The 20,404-nt window shown below is 39.1% G+C and overlaps 1 pseudogene; it reads right to left on the reverse strand.

The window, feature by feature from the left end:
- Window positions 1-5,405: 5,405 nt before the first annotated feature.
- On the reverse strand, window positions 5,406-17,702 carry LOC107827225 (putative disease resistance RPP13-like protein 1; annotated as a pseudogene).
- Window positions 17,703-20,404: the final 2,702 nt, after the last annotated feature.

Raw genomic sequence — 20,404 nt, forward strand, 5'->3', positions numbered from 1 at the left:
TTATACAGTTTGTTGTCGTTGACCACATAGAGTTCGCGTCACCACTGCTCCTCCAAGCTCCCATAACCGACAACCGCCCTTCCAACTCTTGAGCTTTGTCCTTAGTTAAGCTCCCCACCTGATTCTCGGTTTTCCTCGAGTAGACATTTTCCTCCTCTTCACCATAATACCAACGTCCATCACCAAGAGCCTATGTCGCGTCACGAGTATCTCAGCTGGAATCACCTTGCAATCCTTGCACAACCCTCTGTCGTGCCTCCTGAGGAGGAGATAGTCAATCTGAGTCTTCGCCACCGCATTTTGAAAAGTAACCAAATGCCCATCCCTCTTCGGAAAGCAAGAGTTAGCAACTTCCAACCTAAAAGCCTTAGCGAAGTCCAGTAATGAGGTTCCTCCTCCGTTCCTCTCCCCAAAACCGAAGCCTCCATGCACTTCGTCATACACACCGGCGGTCGACCCAATATGGCCATTGAAATCCCCTCCTATGAATAACTTCTCAGTAGGTGGTACCTGACGTATAATCTCATCCAACCCCTCCCAAAAGCGTCGTTTAACCTCCTCATCTAGGCTCATATGTGGCACATAGGCACTAACAACGTTTATGGTGCACTGACCAACCACCAACTTAATAATCATCAATCTATCATTCACTCGTCTAACCTCAACAACAGACTCTCTAAGTTCCCTATCCACCAATATACCTACTCCATTCTTACCCTTCTGGGTTCCAGAGTTCCAAAGTTTATACCCATCCGCGTCCCTCGCACTCGACCCTGCCCACCTTGTCTCCTGGACACATGCTATATTGACCCTCCTCTTCTTGAGGATCTTCGTCAGCTCTATAGATTTACCTGTCAATGAACCTATGTTCCATGACCCAATTCTCAACCGATGGACACCCTTGTTCCCTTTACCTCCCTTGCATCCCAACCCACCTCCTAGCCCCCTCCCTACCTCCCGACCCATCCCCCGCACATCCTGAGGACATGAACTCACTTGACCATCCTAGACTGCAGCCACTATAACTCCGGCGTACTCGGGGAAATCGCTAACAGACACCACAAAACAAACTAGAATAAGACAAGATGTCACTGCAGGCGCCCTAATACGGTGACTAAACTAATTAGAACTAAAAGGACAACAATTTTACTAACACAGTAGAGGGAAATAGGCAAACAGGAGGTACCAATTCCCGCGAGTATAACCTGGGAATTGTCTTAGTATACTCGATTGTATTGCGTCCACCTAGCTCGTCCGCGTCCAACTTCTGTCGTTCCTTGCTGATACTCAGGTTGTTCTTCACTGTTAGCACGTGCCCGTCTCGCTCGCCGCCCAAAGCCACCGGTCCTAACCGATACTGTCAGACAAGTCCTGCTGCGTCGTGTCGGAAAGCTATTCAGGAGTCGCCGGGATTTATGAAACCTGCCGGAAATCTGTACCCACATGAAAATAGCTTGACCTCGCCGGAAAAGAATCCGCACCTCTGGCTTGAAGACGGGTCTGGTTTGTGTGTCACCACGGCACTGCAATCAGGCCTGAAACCTAACTGTGGTTGTTCCCACTTGCCGGCGACTGATCCGTGTCTCGCGGGAGTAAGAGGGGGAGAAGACAAGACTGGAAAGGAGGAGAGGCGGGGTGAGAGAGATGGGCGGAGAGAGAGGGGTGTTGGATGATGGGGAGGAGAGAGGGGCGAGGGGACTTACCTGGGCTGAGAGTGGTCGCCGGCGACTGAACTAGTCGCTGTTGAGATCCTCTTATGTTACCGTTGGCAGTGAGCGTTTGGAGAGAGAGAGAGAACGATTCTTTCAATCCAACTACACATGAATGTTCAAGCAAAAATGTGATGGAATCGTTGCCTAAATGTTAATTATAAACAATTGTCCATACAATAACAATAAAAATTATGCCTCAGTCCAAGAGACTTCGCCGTCTCACAGATTAAACCATCATTCATGATGATAGTGACGAAGTGATTCTTGCTGATGAAAATTGGAAATTGTCTTGCTCTATTTGACGTTTTGAAGTAAATAATCTGAAAACATTAAGCAGACAAGTTCTCAAAAGCCTCACCTCTCTGAAAAATCTATCTATTCGTAATACACCTCAAGGTTGGTCACAACTCGAAGTAGGTATTCCCTCGTCCCTCACTTCACCTCGAAGTGTAAGTTATTCTCTACTTTAGTAACTTCCAATTTTTTGTTACTTCTATTTGGTTGTTTTTAATTTTTTTTCCTTTGTGAAATCGTATTGAGTAGTGCGTAGCGTCTTCTGCGCTATGAAGCCGAGGAAGCATCTTCAGTTTGGGACGAAATTTATTGTTAGATGACAATAAGAAATAGTGATAAAATCCTTATATTTGCACATAAATGTCCACTCTTGAATGCCAAGCTCTAATAGAATCAAAACAATACGCGACAAAAAGTTTGTTTCTTATCTATCAAAAATAATAAAAAATTGCCTCCCAATAATTTAACACCTAAAAACATCAGCACTATATATGTTATTATGTATGATTTTCGGGTATCAACTTGGCATTTTTTTCTTTCTTTGTCAGGATTTTGGTAACAATATGTAAGCTATTATAGCTGTTAGCTCAGTTGGTAAAAGTAAAAGTTGTGCTAACATTCTTTATCGAATTGACAAATACCTCGACTATCAGCAAAATATAAGGGAAGAAAGAGCACTAGTCATTTTCATCGCCCAATGCTCTTAACTATCAGAACTGATATTTTAGTCATAGTAAGATAGGTTCGCGGTTGTGTTATATCTGAGTGTGACGTTATGCTTATACTTTGGACTGTTAATACAACTTTTCTATTTTCTTCTATGTTGTAGGAATTTGATAACAGTACAAGATTCAATTGATTACTACTATTCAGGAAGCTGAGACAAGCTTCTTCTTGAAATTTCTCCTATTTTATAGATTTTGGATAATAGTTTCGTTTATTATTAATCTAACATAACACTATATTACAATGTACGATATGTCACGACCCGGAATTCCCACCGTCGGGATCGTGATGTCGCCTAACATTCCACTTGCTAGGCAAGCCAACGTTAGAATAGGTGTTCTCTGGATTCACAACCCTAAAGCCATTTGCAACAATCTTTTCCAACAATCCAAGAAGAGAGAAGATCTCTGGGATCATATGCTTCTATTTTCAGACTCTCCAATGCTTGTTGCTCATTTTCTCTGCAAATTCCTACACTGACACTAAACTTGGTGATTCTCAAAGTGAAAAACAAGAAAAAACAGAATTTTTTTGCTAACACCTTCATGATGTGCAAAGTTTTACTAGGAATTGAAAGTGTGTATCAAATAGTTGTTTGCCTATAGCTTGTTATTTGGCCAGGATATATAGCATCTAGAACTGTAGTTGAAGAATATATTGTCTAAAAAGATGATGACCGTAAAATTCCAAGACTTGAAGATCTTAAAGTATTTTTGTCCTCAATTTCTTGCTAAGTCAAGAGGACTCTGGCGAGTCTTCTCCAGAGTACAACTTTATCAAGTGTCTTTGTTTGGGGCCATTTAACACCACCCCAATTCATGAAGTGAAAACAACTTTAGTTCGTTTTAGTGTGTGATGATATCATTTTATGTATTTTTTTATTAGATGGGATTTCATTTTTTTTTTGAAAGGACAAAATGATATAGTGGGTAATCTCAAATTTTCGATACACCTCGCTGGTGTCATGTGAGTGTTCAAAATAACAACTATCATGTAGAAAATTGGCACGGCGGTGGATTTACTAATTCACAACTAGTTAAGACCTTCATAGACCAAAATGTAGTGCGAAATTATCATATAATGCAATCTGTTATCTGTAATACAGTATTCGGCTATCATGCTTAGGGAAACATTCTCTCTTACAAGTTTGATTTAACACAAAGATCAAACAGTTTCAACACAGACGACGAATAATTGTCTTTTAACTTTCTATAGGCCAAAAGATTGAATCAGAGTAGAAAAGGCCTAATTTACAACTAGTTAGGTGCATAGCATGTCCGCAGAATAACATAATGCTCGGCTGCTGAAGTTGAGCACAGTGTCAGTGGAGAGCAGTCTACAATTAGAATTCATTATACAAAATAGAATGGGACGTAGCCGGACAAATGATCAAAGAAAGAATGACCAAAGATGCTAGCTGCCACTGATTTTCCAACAGCTTTTCTCTTTCTTAATTTGAGCAAAGAGACCATCAAAACTTTTCCTTATTATTGGAGCTCGACATTCCAAGAGGAATAAAATGCATGCCTTTGAGATGAAACTTGAGGGATAATGTCCAGAGGCGGCTCAACACTGCATGTGGCCTAAAGCAAAAATTTAAAATGAGGCCTTAAAAGACATTCGATGTTAAGAAATGCTTTTTCATATATATCTAATCCTTTGATAATTTCATTAGCTTAAGATTGAAAAATTGTCTAAAAAGCACTTAAAGAATAGAAGGAGATTCTACAAAATCATAGTTATAAACAAAATTGATTCAAGTTGAAGTGAGTTAGACAAATTAAGAAGTTGAGCCCATCCACCATGCGTGAGGTAACAAAAAAGAATAATAAAAATTAGGAAGTAAATGCAAATTTAATAATCTATAATTTTTTGGTATAAACTTTAAAAATTGACAACAAAGGATTAAAACTATTTTATTTATCACTAATAATAAATACATAATCATCTATACTATATATATAGTTTGAGTAAATTTGGGGCCTTAATATTTTGGGGGCCTAAAGCCACTGCTTTAGTGGCTTTAGGGTTGAGCCGCCACTGATAATATCATTCCAATCAACCTCCTGTAGAAGAAAAATGATTAGCTTCAAGGCATCAAATGTCATTTCCATCCTCACCATTTTGAAACAGCACGTAAATTTGTAATTACAGGACCATACACTGCCTGAAAGATTGCACACAAAAGCATATATAGAATGGAAAATAAATTTGAAAGGAAGCAGTATTACCTCAGAAAATCCCAAGATAGATATCCTTTCAACTATGACGCCATCAGATCAAAGGGCTGATAAATTTGCATCGCTCTTGCCTATAGAGAAAAGGTAACATAATCAAGAAATAGAAGTTAAATAATTATTTGAGAAACAAACTTCAGATTTTTGTTTTCTTTTTTTGTAATAACTATGAAATATTACCATTAACAAACAAAGTAATACACCTTTGACTTGTACTGGACTTCTGCATTTAAGGAGGCTCCTCCTCCTTGCTCACTCACTGCAAAAAAGAAAACAAGATTACATAGATTGCTATTGAGATATATGAAACCTCAGGCAATACATGAACTGAAAATCTTCAAGCAAGACTGGTTTAACAAAGACTATGCATATCCGACTGACATAGCTACGTATGTTCATGATAAATATGCTTTCTCGGCTTTATGGTGGCAATAGATGTTCCATACTGCTCAACAATACTTAATAAACAAGAAGAATTAAAAGCAATCAAACAGAAAAATGAAAAGCTACTGAAAAAAAAAAGAATAACTCACATCTGTTAGAGCACCATTCGTTTTAATTATTAAAGGTATTCTCCATCGATATATATTTTGGAAATATGAGCAATACTTGGCCAGTAATCCCCCTTCTCAAATTCTAGATGTTGTTTTACCAATGGGCAACAGGATATAGATAGTTTGGAAAGGGAAGAAGGGATTCCTTTTACTGGAAGAGATTGGAGATTAGGGCAACCGAAGATAGTCAGCTCAGTGAGCGAAGATGGCAGCGCTGATTCTGTAAGAGATTGGAGTTGATGGCACTCGTGGATACGTAAACTTCGAAGCTTGGGGAGGCGCCGAAGACTTTCCATCAGTAGTGAATGGAGCTCATGATGTTCAAATAATATTAGCTCAGAAAGAGACGGGGGAAGCCCTTCTTCGAGCAGTGACCAAACTTGAGGTAAATAACCAACAGATAGACCTTCAAGAGAGGTGAGGCTTTTGAAAACTTGGCTGCTTAATGTTTTCAGATTGGATCTGTATCGAATTAAGCAAGGCATCTCCCAATTTTGATCAGTAAGAATCTCTTCATCACTGCCATCATGTTTGATGCGCAAATCTGTAAGACAGGGAAGTCTCTGTAAACGCCACTTCTTTAGGCCATTCACCAACTTCTTACAATTATCGATCTCAAGGAGTTCTAAATTGAAGGGCAACCCTCCAATTTCCTGCATACTTTCTGGCAGCGACTTCAGCTTCCCGCAGTCAACTATATACAATTCACGCAACGACATTGTCTGTGTCCTGCATGCCACCGAAAGTGTTTTAAGATTCTCACAACCAAAAATACCTAGAATTTCAGTCTCAGTGGGAATCAAAAGCCTCCTAAAGCCGCGGCAACCATCTATAGACAAAGAGCGTGTTCTGGGGAACAACTCAGTTGATATATCTTCCATAGAATCACATCCATTTAGTACCAATCTCTCGAGAAACATGTTGCTTCTACTAGAATCATCTCACTAACTGATGACTCCGGTTTCAATTTCCCACAATGTAATATGTTTATTTCTTTCAAGGTATTTGGCAGACTCCTAATAGGAAAGGCAGTACCCGTGTTACAATCACTAATATATAATTAAACAATCTGCATCATTGCCTGAAGTTGGTAAGTAAACAGTTCAGCATGATTAAAAAGAACTCCAACCTTAGGAGAACCATCAACTTTAAACTCTTTTAAACTTGAAAGTTAGATAGGTGTCTCCAAAATGAGTTCAGGACCTCTTGAAATTTTCAATCCTGTCAAAGAACAAAGATTTTCAGGCAACTTTCCAATCAACTTGGGGCAACTGATAATTGAAAGATCTTGAAATGTAGGGAACTCCCCATTCCCAAGTATATGCCACTGCTTCCACTCCAGCATCCCAGCAAATTCAAGCCTTTCAAGAGAGTTGAAAGGTTTTATTGAAGAAGGACTACCATAGAATTCTTCGGTCACCTCTGATCTTAGATGCATTCTTGTGATGGTAAGGAATTTCAAAGAAGGAAGTTGTCCTAATGCTGGCAAGGAATAACAGTATCTGCAGTTGCTAAGAGACAATCCCGCCAGTTTAAGAAACGAATGATCAGCCAGCCATTTTGGAAATTTTGTTCCTCTATATCTGTTGATCTCAAGTTCCTTTATGTCTGTATTCGGTTGTAGCTCATCAAGTATGTCTCTTTCAATTTGCGAATTGTCAGCAATGCTTCCACCCCACTCCAGTAATAAATTTTCAACATGTTCCTTCTCCCTCAAGTTTTCCTTCAGAGCTTCCCTTCTATCAACCACATTTTGCAACTCTAGAATTGATAGAGATCCATACAAGTTGTGTAGTTCGCTCAAATCTCCGATTCTCGAACCATTGCAACCACCTAGAAGAACATTAGCTCCCGATAACATATGAAGGCTTTTCAAATTGCTAGGATGTAGTGGCATCTTCAAGCGAGAAGTGCGGCTAATGTCAAGGTGACGCAAGTTGATCAAATTTTCCATATGCAGCGGTAACTCCTCAAGATTATGACAAGATGACAAGATAAGCGTCTCTAGTTTATACAATAAACAAACTGAAGCCGGTAACTGTTTTATCTCTGTCTAAGAAAGGTCCAAAAATCTTAGCAGTTTTAATTTGATAAACAAGACCTTTGGCAACTCCTTGATCTGATAACGAGACAATGATAGTGCCCTTAAGGATGTTAGACTTGGTAAGATGTTATGCAGCACTCTCTTGCTTAGAGAAAATAAACTATCGAGCCGGATGCGCATTGGAAGCAATGTCCTCAGCTGCTCCAATTTGTAGAGGACTGTTATGTTGAGGAAGAGGCAAACCCGAAAATAAAGAAGATAAAGAACACCAAATTTTAACGTGAAAAACCTTTTGAACCGAAGGTAAAAACCACGGGATCACAAAGATCCAAAAAGCTCCACTATAATAATAAGAGGGTTACAAAAGTTCTCCAAATTGGCTACACAACAAGTGCCAAACACGGAGCAACAATAACAACAAGAGCAACAACAAATTAATTGAAGAAAGAGGAGAATCCACAAAAACGAAGCTGTTGTTCGAGGCTCGAAATCAGATGCTACGAGACTCCAAATTCGATTCCCACCATTCAAATCCAAGACAAGATGTTACGAACACTCAGTAAAAATTTCAGCCCGATCTAACGGTTAACAAATCGAAAACGTGATTTGAATGTTGGCTGGTCGGAATAAAAATCTGCAGCAAAAGAAATATTTTTCTTCTCTCTTCTCTCTTGACGAAAGCTCTCTCAAAAATCAGTCTTATGTGCTTAAGTCTTTCAAAGACTTGTATCAATGAGCATAGAATAATTCTCCAAGGTTGTCTTATTTATAGATCATGAGTGGTGCTTTCTCTTAAAGCCAAAACCCACTCAAAATAGGAATAAACCGAATTCAGTTCCAAATAGGAATGAAAACCAAAAGAGAATAGGATTAGGCCATTGGGCCTTTGGCTGGACAACATGGGCATGTGCCCAACAAACTCCCCCTCCAGCCAAGGGGCCAAATGTGTCTTCAAGTAGAGGAACTATTGGCACGCTTCATGCCTGCCAATTTTCTGCAAAACGCATGCTTATCTGCAAGCTTAACTACGAAGTCCTCATGCTGCTCCATATAAATCACCTCATCTAACTCACCATAAAAAAAAAAGCAATCTTGACATCCATCTGCTCAACTTCTAAATCTAGACTTGCAGCTAAGCCTAGAACCACATGAATAAAAGACATCTTCACAACAAGGGAGAAAATTTCATCAAAGTCAACTCCCTTCTTCTCGCCAAAACCTTTAACAACTAACCTCGCCTTGTATCTTGGCGTAGAGGTATGGTTATCTTACTTTATTCTGAATATCCATTTGTTAGATAAAGCTTTTTTACCTTTCGTCAATTTCACTAACTCATATATGCCATTCTCATGGAGTGACTTCATCTCATCTTCCATCGCTTCGATCCACTGATCTTTGTGAGTATCTTGCATGACTTCATCATAATTCTCAGGTTCTCCCATGTCAGTCAAAAGTACATACTCATCAGGAGGATAGTGCATGGATTTTTGCTTCTCCCTTGTAGACCTTCTAAGAGAGGTTTCTGGAGCATTTGAAGTAGTTACATGTGCAGGAATTGGTTGCTGATCAACCACAACTTCATCAACTAGAGCATCCATAACATCTACACCATGATGATCACTTTGATCTTGATCACTATCTCCATCATTGTCTTGGGTTACTTCATGTGCAATAGGTGCCTTAGCAATTGAAACTGGATCAATATCAACTAAGCTCCCACTACGCTGAGAATCTATCTTCTCAGCTTTGTCAATATCTTCAATAGTTTGGTTTTCAAAGAATATTGCATCACGACTTCTAATAAGTTTATTATCAATTGGATCATAAAAACAATACCCAAACTCATCTTGACCATAACCGATAAAGATGCACTGATTTGTTTTGACATCGAGTTTCGATCTCTCATCTTTAGGAACATGCACACAAGCTTTACATCCAAAAACTCTCAAGTGATCATAAGATACATCTTTGGCAAACCAAACTCTGTCTGGGACATCACCATCCAAAGCAACTGCAGGAGACAAATTGATAACATAGGTAACAGTGTTAAGTGCTTCCGCCCAAAATGTATTTGGAAGTTTAGCCTCTGAAAGTAAGCATCTAACTCTCTCAGCTAGAGTTCTATTCATCCTCTCTGCCAAACCATTCAATTGAGGTGTCTTGGGCGGAGTTTTCTGATGATGAATTTCTTTTTCCTTGCAATAGTTATCAAAGGGACCACAATATTCACCACCATTGTCAGTGCGAATACATTTTAATTTCTTCCCCGTTTGTCTCTCAGCTAAGGCCTGAAATTCCTTAAACACGCTAAGTGCTTGATCTTTAGATTTCAAAGGATACACCCAGAGCTTACGAGAATGATCATCAATGAAGGTCACAAAGTAATGTGCACCACCTTTTGACTTTACTTTAAAAGGACCACACAAATCAGAGTGTACTAGCTCCAATAAATCGGGCTTTCTTAAGGGAGGATGGCTATGAAAGAAAACCCTTTTCTGTTTGCCAGCTAAACAATGGATACACCTTTTCAGCTTTGCTTGTTTCACTCCAGAAAGCAAATTTTTCTTAGCCAAACACGTAATCCCCCTCTCGCTCATATGACATAGTCTTCAATGCCACAATTCTGATAAAGTATCACTTTTTACCAGATTTATGGAGTCATTAAAAATAGAGCTTTGTGTCACATATAATTGACCAGACTTAACTCCTCGACCACTACTAACGAGCCCTTAGTGAGCTTCCATTGGCCATTAAAGAGGGCATTATGGTAACCTTCATCGTCTAATCTTCCTGCGAAGATCAAATTGAATGGAAAGTTTGGAGCATGCTTTACATCTTGAAGAACTAACGTTGAACCATTATTAGTTTTCAAACAAACTGTGCCAACACCAAACACCTTAACTTCACTGGCATTGCCCATCTTTAACACTCCAGAATCAACATGAGTATAAGATAAGATTTTTTTTTGTTGGTGTGACATGTGAGGTAGCTCCAGAATCTACTATCCAGCTCGTCTCATGGGATACCAAATTTATGATGTTTTCATCATAAACAAAAAGAAGGTCATCTCGAACAATAGCAGCAACATTGTTCTCATTATTTTCAGCTTTCTTTCCTTCTCTAGTGTCTTGATTCAACTTACAGCAAAACCTTTTGATGTGTCCTTTCTTGCCATAGTGGTTGCATATAATATTATAGTATTTGGACCTTGACTTACTTCTACTTTTACCTCTATTCCTTCAGCCTCTTATTCTATCTCTCCCCTGGTCTTCTATAACCAAGATATCTGCTTGTGAGGACGAATCCTGAGATTTTCTCCTTACTTCCTCGTTCCACACACCACTCTTGGCATATTCCATGGTCACCTTACCTCTAGGAGCTGAATTTGTCAATGAAACACGAAGAGTTTCCCAAGAGTCTGGCAGAGTATTAAGAAGCCAAAGTCCTTGTATCTCATCATCGAAATTAACTCCCATTCCAGATAGCTGATCAAGGACGCCCAGGAAATCATTTATGTGATCAAGGATAGGGCTGCCTTCCTTGTATTTAAAGGTCATCAATTGCTTTAGCAGAAACAATTTGCTGTTCCTGGTTTTTGAAGCATAAAAAGTCTCCAGCTTTTCCCACAATGATCTCGCATGTATGTCGTTCACAATATGGTATCTTCAACCCATTGTCGTATATATCCACATATTGTTGGTTCTCAAAATCCCAATCTTCATCGGATATACTCTCAGGATTATGAGCTGAAAAAACGGGTAGATGCATCTTCTTCACGAATAACAAGTCTTTCATCTTGCTTCTCCAAACATTATAATTTCTCCCATTTAAACATACCATCCTGCTCATATTCGCCTACATTTCGTAACAACACGAATAAATAACTAAGGCTTTGATACCACTGTTATGTCGAGGAAGAGGCAAACCCGAAAATAAAGAAGATAAAGAACACCAAATTTTAACGTGGAAAATCCTTCAAATCCAAGGTAAAAACCACAGGATCAAAAAGATCCAAAAAGATCCACTATAATAATAAGAGGGTTACAAAAGTTCTCCAAGTGCCAAACACGGAGCAACAATAGCAACAAGAGCAATAACAAATTAATTGAAGAAAGAGGAGAATCCACAAAAATGAAGCTGCTGTTCGAGGCTCTAAATCAGATGCTACGAGCTTTCAAATCTGATCTCCACCGTTCAAATCCAAGACCAAGATATTACGAACACTCAGTAAAATTCTCAGCCCGATCTAACGGTTAACAAATTGAAAACGTGATTTGAATGTTGTCTAGTTGGGATAAAAATCTACAGCAAAACAAATATTTTTCTTCTCTCTTCTCTCTTGACGAAAGCTCTCTCAAAAACCACTCTTATGTGCTTAAGTCTTTTAAATACTTGTATCAATAAGAACAATAACAACAACAATAACAACAACCCAGTATAATCCCACTTAGTGGGGTCTGGGAGGGTAGTGTGTACACAGACCTTACCCCTACCCTGAGGTCGAGAGGTTGTTTCCAAATAGACCCTCAGTATTCTTCCCTCCAAGAACTTTCCACCTTGCTCTTGGGGAGACTCGAACTTACAACCTCTTGGTTGGAAGTGGAGGTTGCTTACCATCAGAGCATAGAATAATTTTCCAAGGTTGTCTTATTTATAGATCATGAGTGGTGCTTTCTTTTAAAGCCAAAACCCACTCAAAATAGGAATAAACCGAATTCAATTCCAAATAGGAATGGAAACCAAAAGAGAATAGGATTAGGCCATTGGGCCTTTGGCTGGACAACATGGGCATGTGCCCAATAAACTCCCCCTCCAGCCAAGGGGCCAAATGTGTCTTCAAGTAGAGGAAGTATTGACAGGCTTCATGCCTGCCAATTTTCTACAAAACGCATGCTTATCTGCAAGCTTAACTACGAAGTCCTCATGCTGCTCCATATAAATCACCTCATCTAACTCACCATGAAGAAAAGCAATCTTGACATCCATCTGCTCAACTTCTAAATCTAGACTTGCAGCTAAGCCTAGAACCATATGAATAGAAGACATCTTCACAACAGGGGAGAAAATTTCATCAAAGTCAACTCCCTTCTTCTGGCCAAAACCTTTAACAACTAACCTCACCTTGTATCTAGGCGCATAGGTATGGTTATCTTACTTTACTCTGAATATCCATTTGTTAGATAAAGCTTTCTTACCTTTCGTCTTCACTAACTCATATATGCCATTCTCATGGAGCGACTTCATCTCATCTTCCATCGCTTCGATCCACTGATCTTTGTGAGTATCTTGCATGGCTTCATCATAATTCTTAGGTTCTCCCATGTTAGTCAAAAGTACATACTCATCAGGAGGATAGCGCATGGACTTTTGCTTCTCCCTTGTTGACCTTCTAAGAGAGGTTTCTAGGGCATTCGAAGTAGTTACCTGTGCAGGAATTGGTTGCTGATCAACCACAACTTCATCAACTGGAGCATCCATAACTTCTACACCATGATGATCACTTTGATCTTGATCACTATCTCCATCATTGTCTTGGGTTCCTTCATGTGCAATAGGTGCCTTAGCAATTGAAACTGGATCAATATCAACTAAGCTCCCACTACGCTGAGAATCTATCTTCTCAGCTTTGTCAATATCTTCAATAGTTTGGTTTTCAAAGAATATTGCATCACGACTTCTAATAAGTTTATTATCAATTGGATCATAAAAACAATACCCAAACTCATCTTGACCATAACCGATAAAGATGCACTGATTTGTTTTGACATCCAGTTTCAATCTCTCATCTTTAGGAACATGCACACAAGCTTTACATCCAAAAACTCTCAGGTGATCATAAGATACATCTTTGGCAAACCAAACTCTATCTGGGACATCACCATCCAAAGCAACTGCATCAGACAAATTGATAACATAGGCAACAGTGTTAAGTGCTTCCGCCCAAAATGTATTTGGAAGTTTAGCCTCTAAAAGTAAGCATCTAACTCTCTCAGCTAGAGTTCTATTCATCCTCTCTGCCAAACCATTCAATTGAGGTGTCTTGGGCGGAGTTTTCTGATGACGAATTTCTTTTTCCTTGCAATAGTTATCAAAGGGACCACAATATTCACCACCATTGTCAGTGCGAATACATTTTAATTTCTTCCCCGCTTGTCTCTTAGCTAAGGCATGAAATTCCTTAAACACGCTAAGTGCTTGATCTTTAAATTTCAAAGGATACACCCAGAGCTTACAAGAATGATAATCATTGAAGGTCACAAAGTAATATGCACCACCTTTTTACTTTACTTTAAAAGGACCACACAAATCAGAGTGTACTAGCTCCAATAAATCGGGCTTTCTTAAGGGAGGATGGCTATGAAAGGAAACCCTTTTCTGTTTGCCAGCTAAACAATGGATACACCTTTTGCTTTTCACTCCAGAAAGTAAATTTTTCTTAGCCAAACACGTAATCCCCCTCTCGCTCATATGACTCAGTCTTCGGTGCCACAATTCTGATAAAGTATCACTTTCCACCAGATTTATGGAGTCATTAAAAATAGAGCTTTGTGTCACATATAATTTAACAGACTTGACTCATCGAGCCACTACTAACAAGCCCTTAGTGCTCTTCTATTGGCCATTAAAGAAAGCATTATGGTAACCTTTATCGTCTAGTCTTCATGCGGAGATCAAATTGAAAGGAAAGTCTGGAGCATGCTTGACATCTTGAAGAACTAATGTTGAACCATTATTAGTTTTCAAACAAACTGGGCCAACACCAAACACCTTAACTTCACTGGCATTGCCATCTTTAACACTCCAGAATCAACATGAGTATAAGATGAGAAAAAATCTTTTCTTGGTGTGACATGTGAGGTAGCTCCAGAATCTACTATCCAGCTCGTCTCATGGGATACCAAATTGATGACATTTTCATCATAAATAAAAAGGTCATCTCGAACAATAACAACAACATTGTTCTCGTTATTTTCAGCTTTCTTTCCATCTCTAGTGTCTTGAGTCAACTTGCGGCAAAACTTTTTGATATGTCCTTTCTTGCCACAGTGGTTGCATATAATATTATAGTATTTGGACCTTGACTTACTTCTACTTTTACATGTATTCCTTGAGCCTCTTGTTCTATCCCCCCTCCCCCGATCTTCTATAACCAAGATATATGCTTGTGAGGACGAACACTGAGATTTTCTCCTTACTTCCTCGTTCAACACACCACTCTTGGCATATTCCATGGTCACCTTACCTCCAAAAGCTTAATTTGTCAAAGAAACACGAAGAGTTTCCCAAGAGTCTGGCAGAGTATTAAGAAGCCAAAGTCCTTGTATCTCATCATCGAAATTAACTCCCATTCCAGATAGCTGATCAAGGACGCCCAGGAAATCATTTATGTGATCAAGGATAGGGCTTCCTTCCTTGTATTTAAAGGTCATCAACTGCTTTAGCAGAAACAATTTGTTGTTCTTGATTTTTGAAGCATAAAGAGTCTCTAGCTTTTCCCGCAATGATCTCGCATGTATCTCGTTCACAATATGGTTGCGAACATTATCTTCAACCCATTGTCTTATATATCCACATACTTGTTGGTTCTCAAAATCCCAATCTTCATCGGATATACTCTCCGGTTTATGAGCTGAAAAAACGGGTAGATGCATCTTCTTCACGAACAACAAGTCTTTCATCTTGCTTCTCCAAACATTATAATTTCTCCAATTTAAACATACCATGCTGCTCATATTCGCCTCCATTCCGTAACAACCCGGATAAATAACCAAGGCTGTGATACCACTGTTATGTCGAGGAAGAGGCAAACCCGAAAATAAAGAAGATAAAGAACACCAAATTTTAACGTGAAAAACCCTTCAAAGCGAAGGTAAAAACCACGGGATCACAAAGATCCAAAAAGCTGCACTATAATAATAAGAGGGTTACAAAAGTTCTCCAAATTGGCTACACAACAAGTGCTAAACCCGGAGCAACAATAGCAACAAGAGCAATAACTAATCAATTGACGAAAGAGGAGAATCCATAAAAATGAAGCTGCTGTTCAAGGCTCGAAATCAGATGCTACGAGCCTCCAAATCCGATCTCCACTGTTCAAATCTAAGACCAAGATGTTACGAACACTAAGTAATAATTTCAGCCCAATCCAACGGTTAACGAATCGAAAACGTGATTTGAATATTGGCTGTTTGGAATAAAAATCTGCAGCAAAACAAATATTTTTCTTCTCTCTTCTCTCTTGATGAAAGCTCTCTCAAAAACCACTCTTATGTACTTAAGTCTTTCAAAGACTTGTATCAATGAGCATAGAATAATTCTCCAAGGTTGTCTTATTTATAGATCATGAGTGGTGCTTTCTCTTAAAGCCAAAAACCCACTCAAAATAGGAATAAATCGAATCCAATTCCAAATAGGAATGAAAACCAAAAGAGAATAGGATTAGGCCATTGGGCCTTTGGCTGGACAACATGGGCATGTGCCCAACAAGTTTCACTTTCTCAAAGTCACCATATCTCACTGAATATGATAGGTGCCGACATTTTTCCAACATGTGAGATTCTTTGTTATCTTGCAAATTAATGCATAGTTTTGAAGATGCAATTTGGGCCAAATCATTGACAAGGTAATGTATTAAGAATTCCTATGCATTCCTTTTAGAAGACCCTCAGACCCTTTCGAACAATGATCTTGATTGCAACTCGAGAAAGTATTGCTTGCCTGAATCTTCAATTGTGGCATCTTGTTGCAGCGGCTGTACAAGACCATTAGCAATCCATAATTGAACGACTTGTTCTTTGCAAAATGGATAATCTTTGGGAAATATTGCACAATAGGCAAAGCATCGCTTCAAATGTGCAGGAATATCATCATAGCTCAATATTAAGGCTGGTAAAATGTCATTTGGACGACTTGGAAGCTCCCAAATTTCACTTCTCCAAATGTGTCTCCACTCATCAACCTCTGTTTTGGAGCGTAAAAGGCCAGCAAGTGTCTTTAAAGACAAAGGCAATCCTCTACACTTGCCAACAATTTGTTTCCCAAGCTCTTTAAGTTTTGCATATTCCTCAGGATCCCTGCTTTCAAATGCATGTTTTTCGAATAAATTCCAAGAGGCTTCACTAGACAGAATCCCAACTCTAATTGGACTGCTTCCCATCATCAAGGCTATATTTTCTTTACGTGTCGTCATGATGATATTACTTCCTACCTCCCCTTGTACAAAAAGATTTCTCAAATCATTACACTCATTAGAGTTGTCATTCCACACATCATCTAAAACAATAAGAAACTTTTTTCCCTTTAAGCTTTCCTTCAATTTTATTTGAAACTGATTAAGATTGTTATCAACCATAGAGTCAAATGAGCCAATTTCTTGAAGTAACCCTTTTGTTATTCTGAAAGCATCATATGGTTCACACACACAGATCCAAGCTTTCAAATTAAAATGGTCTTTCACCTTATTCTCATAATTGTAAACAGTTTTAGCAAGTGTTGTCTTGCCAACCCCAGCCATTCCAACTATAGGAATTACAGTCAAATTTTTTCCGTTTGCATCAACAGATAATAAGCAGTCAACCAATTCCTTTATTTCATTCTGCCCACCAAAAATATCAGATTCATCAACCACAGAAGTTGAAAGTTTTCTAGTTCCTTGTTTACTCGAGTCAAGATATGCCTTTAGGTCAAGGCGACCAATTTGCTTTTCCAACTCCAATGTTTCTATGGTGTCTTCCAACTTCTCCTTCATGTTAAGAAAAAGTTCATCACTCAAACATAAGTTGAGGTCACTTACCTGTTGGTTGCTTGTTTCTGCAAGATTTTGATGCTGACCTTCCACCTTAACTCTCAGAACTTCATAATTGATTTCTTCCATTAAGTTTTCAGCATTGTCCACAGCATCTTGAAGCTCATTAAGCCACCGGCTCACGTATAGATTTGATGCCTTCTTATTCTCTGCATCACATAAAACAGCCTGAAGACCAAGCAAGGTAATTCTCAACTTCTTTAATAATCGAACATCATGCTTGTCCCTCTGAAACATCTTCAGCAGCTCGCCCAGAGGAGCAAGCCTATCGAAGAGAACATTCAGAACTGAAGAAAGCAATGCACCCCCAACTGCTAATCCAATATCCATTTCTGTGAGCTGCAAATTAAAGCAAAACAAAATGGTCAAGAATTTGGAGAGGAAGGTTATCTCTATCTTAAAGTACTGTCTACTAATAAGAGCATTATTTTGCCTGTTCAATGCTAGAGTAATTAGCAAACTAGTATGGTAGGAGAGTATACTAACTATGTGAATTATGAGGACGACACTGGATTTTGAACAAATGTTAGACTAGGAATCAAACCCAAGCAGGATATTAAAAGTCTAAGTTGTGCCCCTCAAATCAATCAATGCAGCTGCTTAAGCTTTGTATCATACGGTGCCAATCAAAATATATACTCCTTCCATCCCATAATGAATGACCTTTTGGCATTTTTATTTTGGTCCAAAATAAATGTCATTTTTGTTGGGAAATAAACCCCCTACCAAAATAATATTCACGGTAATAAAAGCGGAATAATAATGTAGCACCGAGATACGGTAATTAATAAGAATAAAAGAGTAACAATAACACCAAGATTTTTACGTGGAAAACCCTTCTGAATAAGGGAAAAAACCACGACCCCGAGAGGAGTAACTGATATCACTATAGTAAGGATTTTACACTTTGTAGGCCCGAGTAAAATACTACAAAGACCACTACAACATTCAAAAGAAATAACCCTCTTTTGATATTTCACCTCGCTACAATATCACTCACTCTCTATTTTCTTCACAGACTATTTTCTTATACCTTGTCTGTGAAACCTCACTCTTTCTTTCTAGCTCTCAGATATATTTTCCTCTGAGATTGTGATGATAAAAATGAGAGCCGAAGCTTTCATTTTATAGGCAGAATACAGCCTACCTCATTTGACAGCTTCATCTCTGCAGCGTGCCATTTTTGACAGAAAACAAAAAATGTGGGCTGCTGCTATTACCAACTTTGACAAACGTGAGGAAGGAAGAAAATTTCTTCCTTGAAATGTGGGCTGGACCCCACAAATCTCCCCCTCCAGTCCTATTCACCCGAAGGAGGTAACTTCGTAGTTTCTAGTTTGAGTGTATGCGGACAAGTTCTTTGCATAGCTCAAACTTGTCTCTTGGTACCACTTTGGTCAGCATATCGGAAGGATTCTCACTTGTATGAATCTTTTTGACCTGTAAAGATTCGTTCTCCACCTGCTCACGAATCCAATGATATCTCACATCTATGTGTTTGGTCCTTGCATGGTACATAGAGTTCTTGCTAAGGTCTATTGCACTTTGACTGTCACAATAGACGACATACTCCTTCTGATGCAATCCAATCTCTTGAAGTAACCGTTTGAACCATATCATCTCCTTGCCAGTTTTTGTAGCGGCAATATACTCTGCTTCAGTTGTGGAGAGTTCAACACACTTCTGCAACCTCGACTGCCATGATATAGCTCCCCCTGAAAATGTAAATAAATATCCAGTAGTAGATTTTCTGTTGTCAATGTCACCTGCTATATCAGCATCTGTATAGCCCTTCAAGATTGGATCAGATCCTCCAAAGCACAAACAATCTCCCGTGGTACCTCTCAGGTACCTGAGTATCCACTTGACTGCTTCCCAATGTTCCTTTCCAGGATTTTCAAGAAACCTGCTGACAACACCAACTGCGTGAGCAATATCAGGTCTAGTGCATACCATTGCATACATTAAGCTTCCGACTGCTGAAGAATAAGGAACTTTAGCCATGTTCCCTTTCTCCTCCACTGTTGTAGGACACATCTTCTTACTCAACTTTAGATGACCAGCAAGAGGTGTGCTGACTGGCTTAGCATTCTTCATGTTGAAGCGTTCTAGTACACGTTCAATGTACTTCTCCTGAGATAGCCACAACTTTCTACTTGTTCTCTCTCGAACTATCTTCATCCCTAGAATTTGTTGTGCTGGGCCCAAGTCCTTCATATCAAATGACTTGGACAGATCTCCTTTCAACTTTGCTATCAACTCCTTGTCTTTTCCTACAATTAACATGTCATCCACATACAACAACAATATAATAAAGTTATTCTCAGAAAATCTTTTGAAGTATACACATGGATCAGAATAGGTCTTTAGGTATGTTTGACTTTTCATGAATGAGTCAAACTTCTTGTACCACTGCCTTGGTGCCTGTTTCAATCCATAAAGACTCTTATTCAATTTGCACACCATGTGTTTCTTTCCAGCTACTTCAAATCCTTCTGGCTGCTCCATAAAAATCTTCTCTTCCAAATCTCCATGAAGAAATGCAGTTTTCACGTCCAACTGCTCCACTTCAAGATCTAGGCTAGCTGCTAAGCTCAAAATTGTTCGAATAGAAGTCATTTTGACAACAGGTGAGAAAATTTTGTCAAAATCAATACCTTTATTTTGTTCAAAGCCTTTAACCATCAATCGAGCTTTTATCTGACCAGCTTGCCATTTCCATCTTTCTTGAGTTTAAAGACCCATTTGCACTTGAGTGGTCTTTTACCCTTTGGAAGTTTAACCAGCTTGTATGTGCCATTTTTCTGTAGAGATTCCATCTCTTCTTGCATAGATTTCATCCACTGGTTCTTTTCTGGATGGGACAGCACCTCCTTAAGACTTTCTGGCTCCCCCTCATCACTGATAAGAACATACTCTATGGAAGGGTACCTGCATGACTCTACCCTTGGCCTCTCCGATCTCCTCAGAGGTTGAGGTTGTTCCTCTCCCTGAGTGGGGTGCTCCACTTCCTCGACACCTTCATCAAGTTG

The sequence above is a fragment of the Nicotiana tabacum genome, chromosome 22 (genome assembly GCF_000715075.1).
Source record: "Nicotiana tabacum cultivar K326 chromosome 22, ASM71507v2, whole genome shotgun sequence".
NCBI classification, from domain to species: Eukaryota; Viridiplantae; Streptophyta; class Magnoliopsida; order Solanales; family Solanaceae; genus Nicotiana; species Nicotiana tabacum.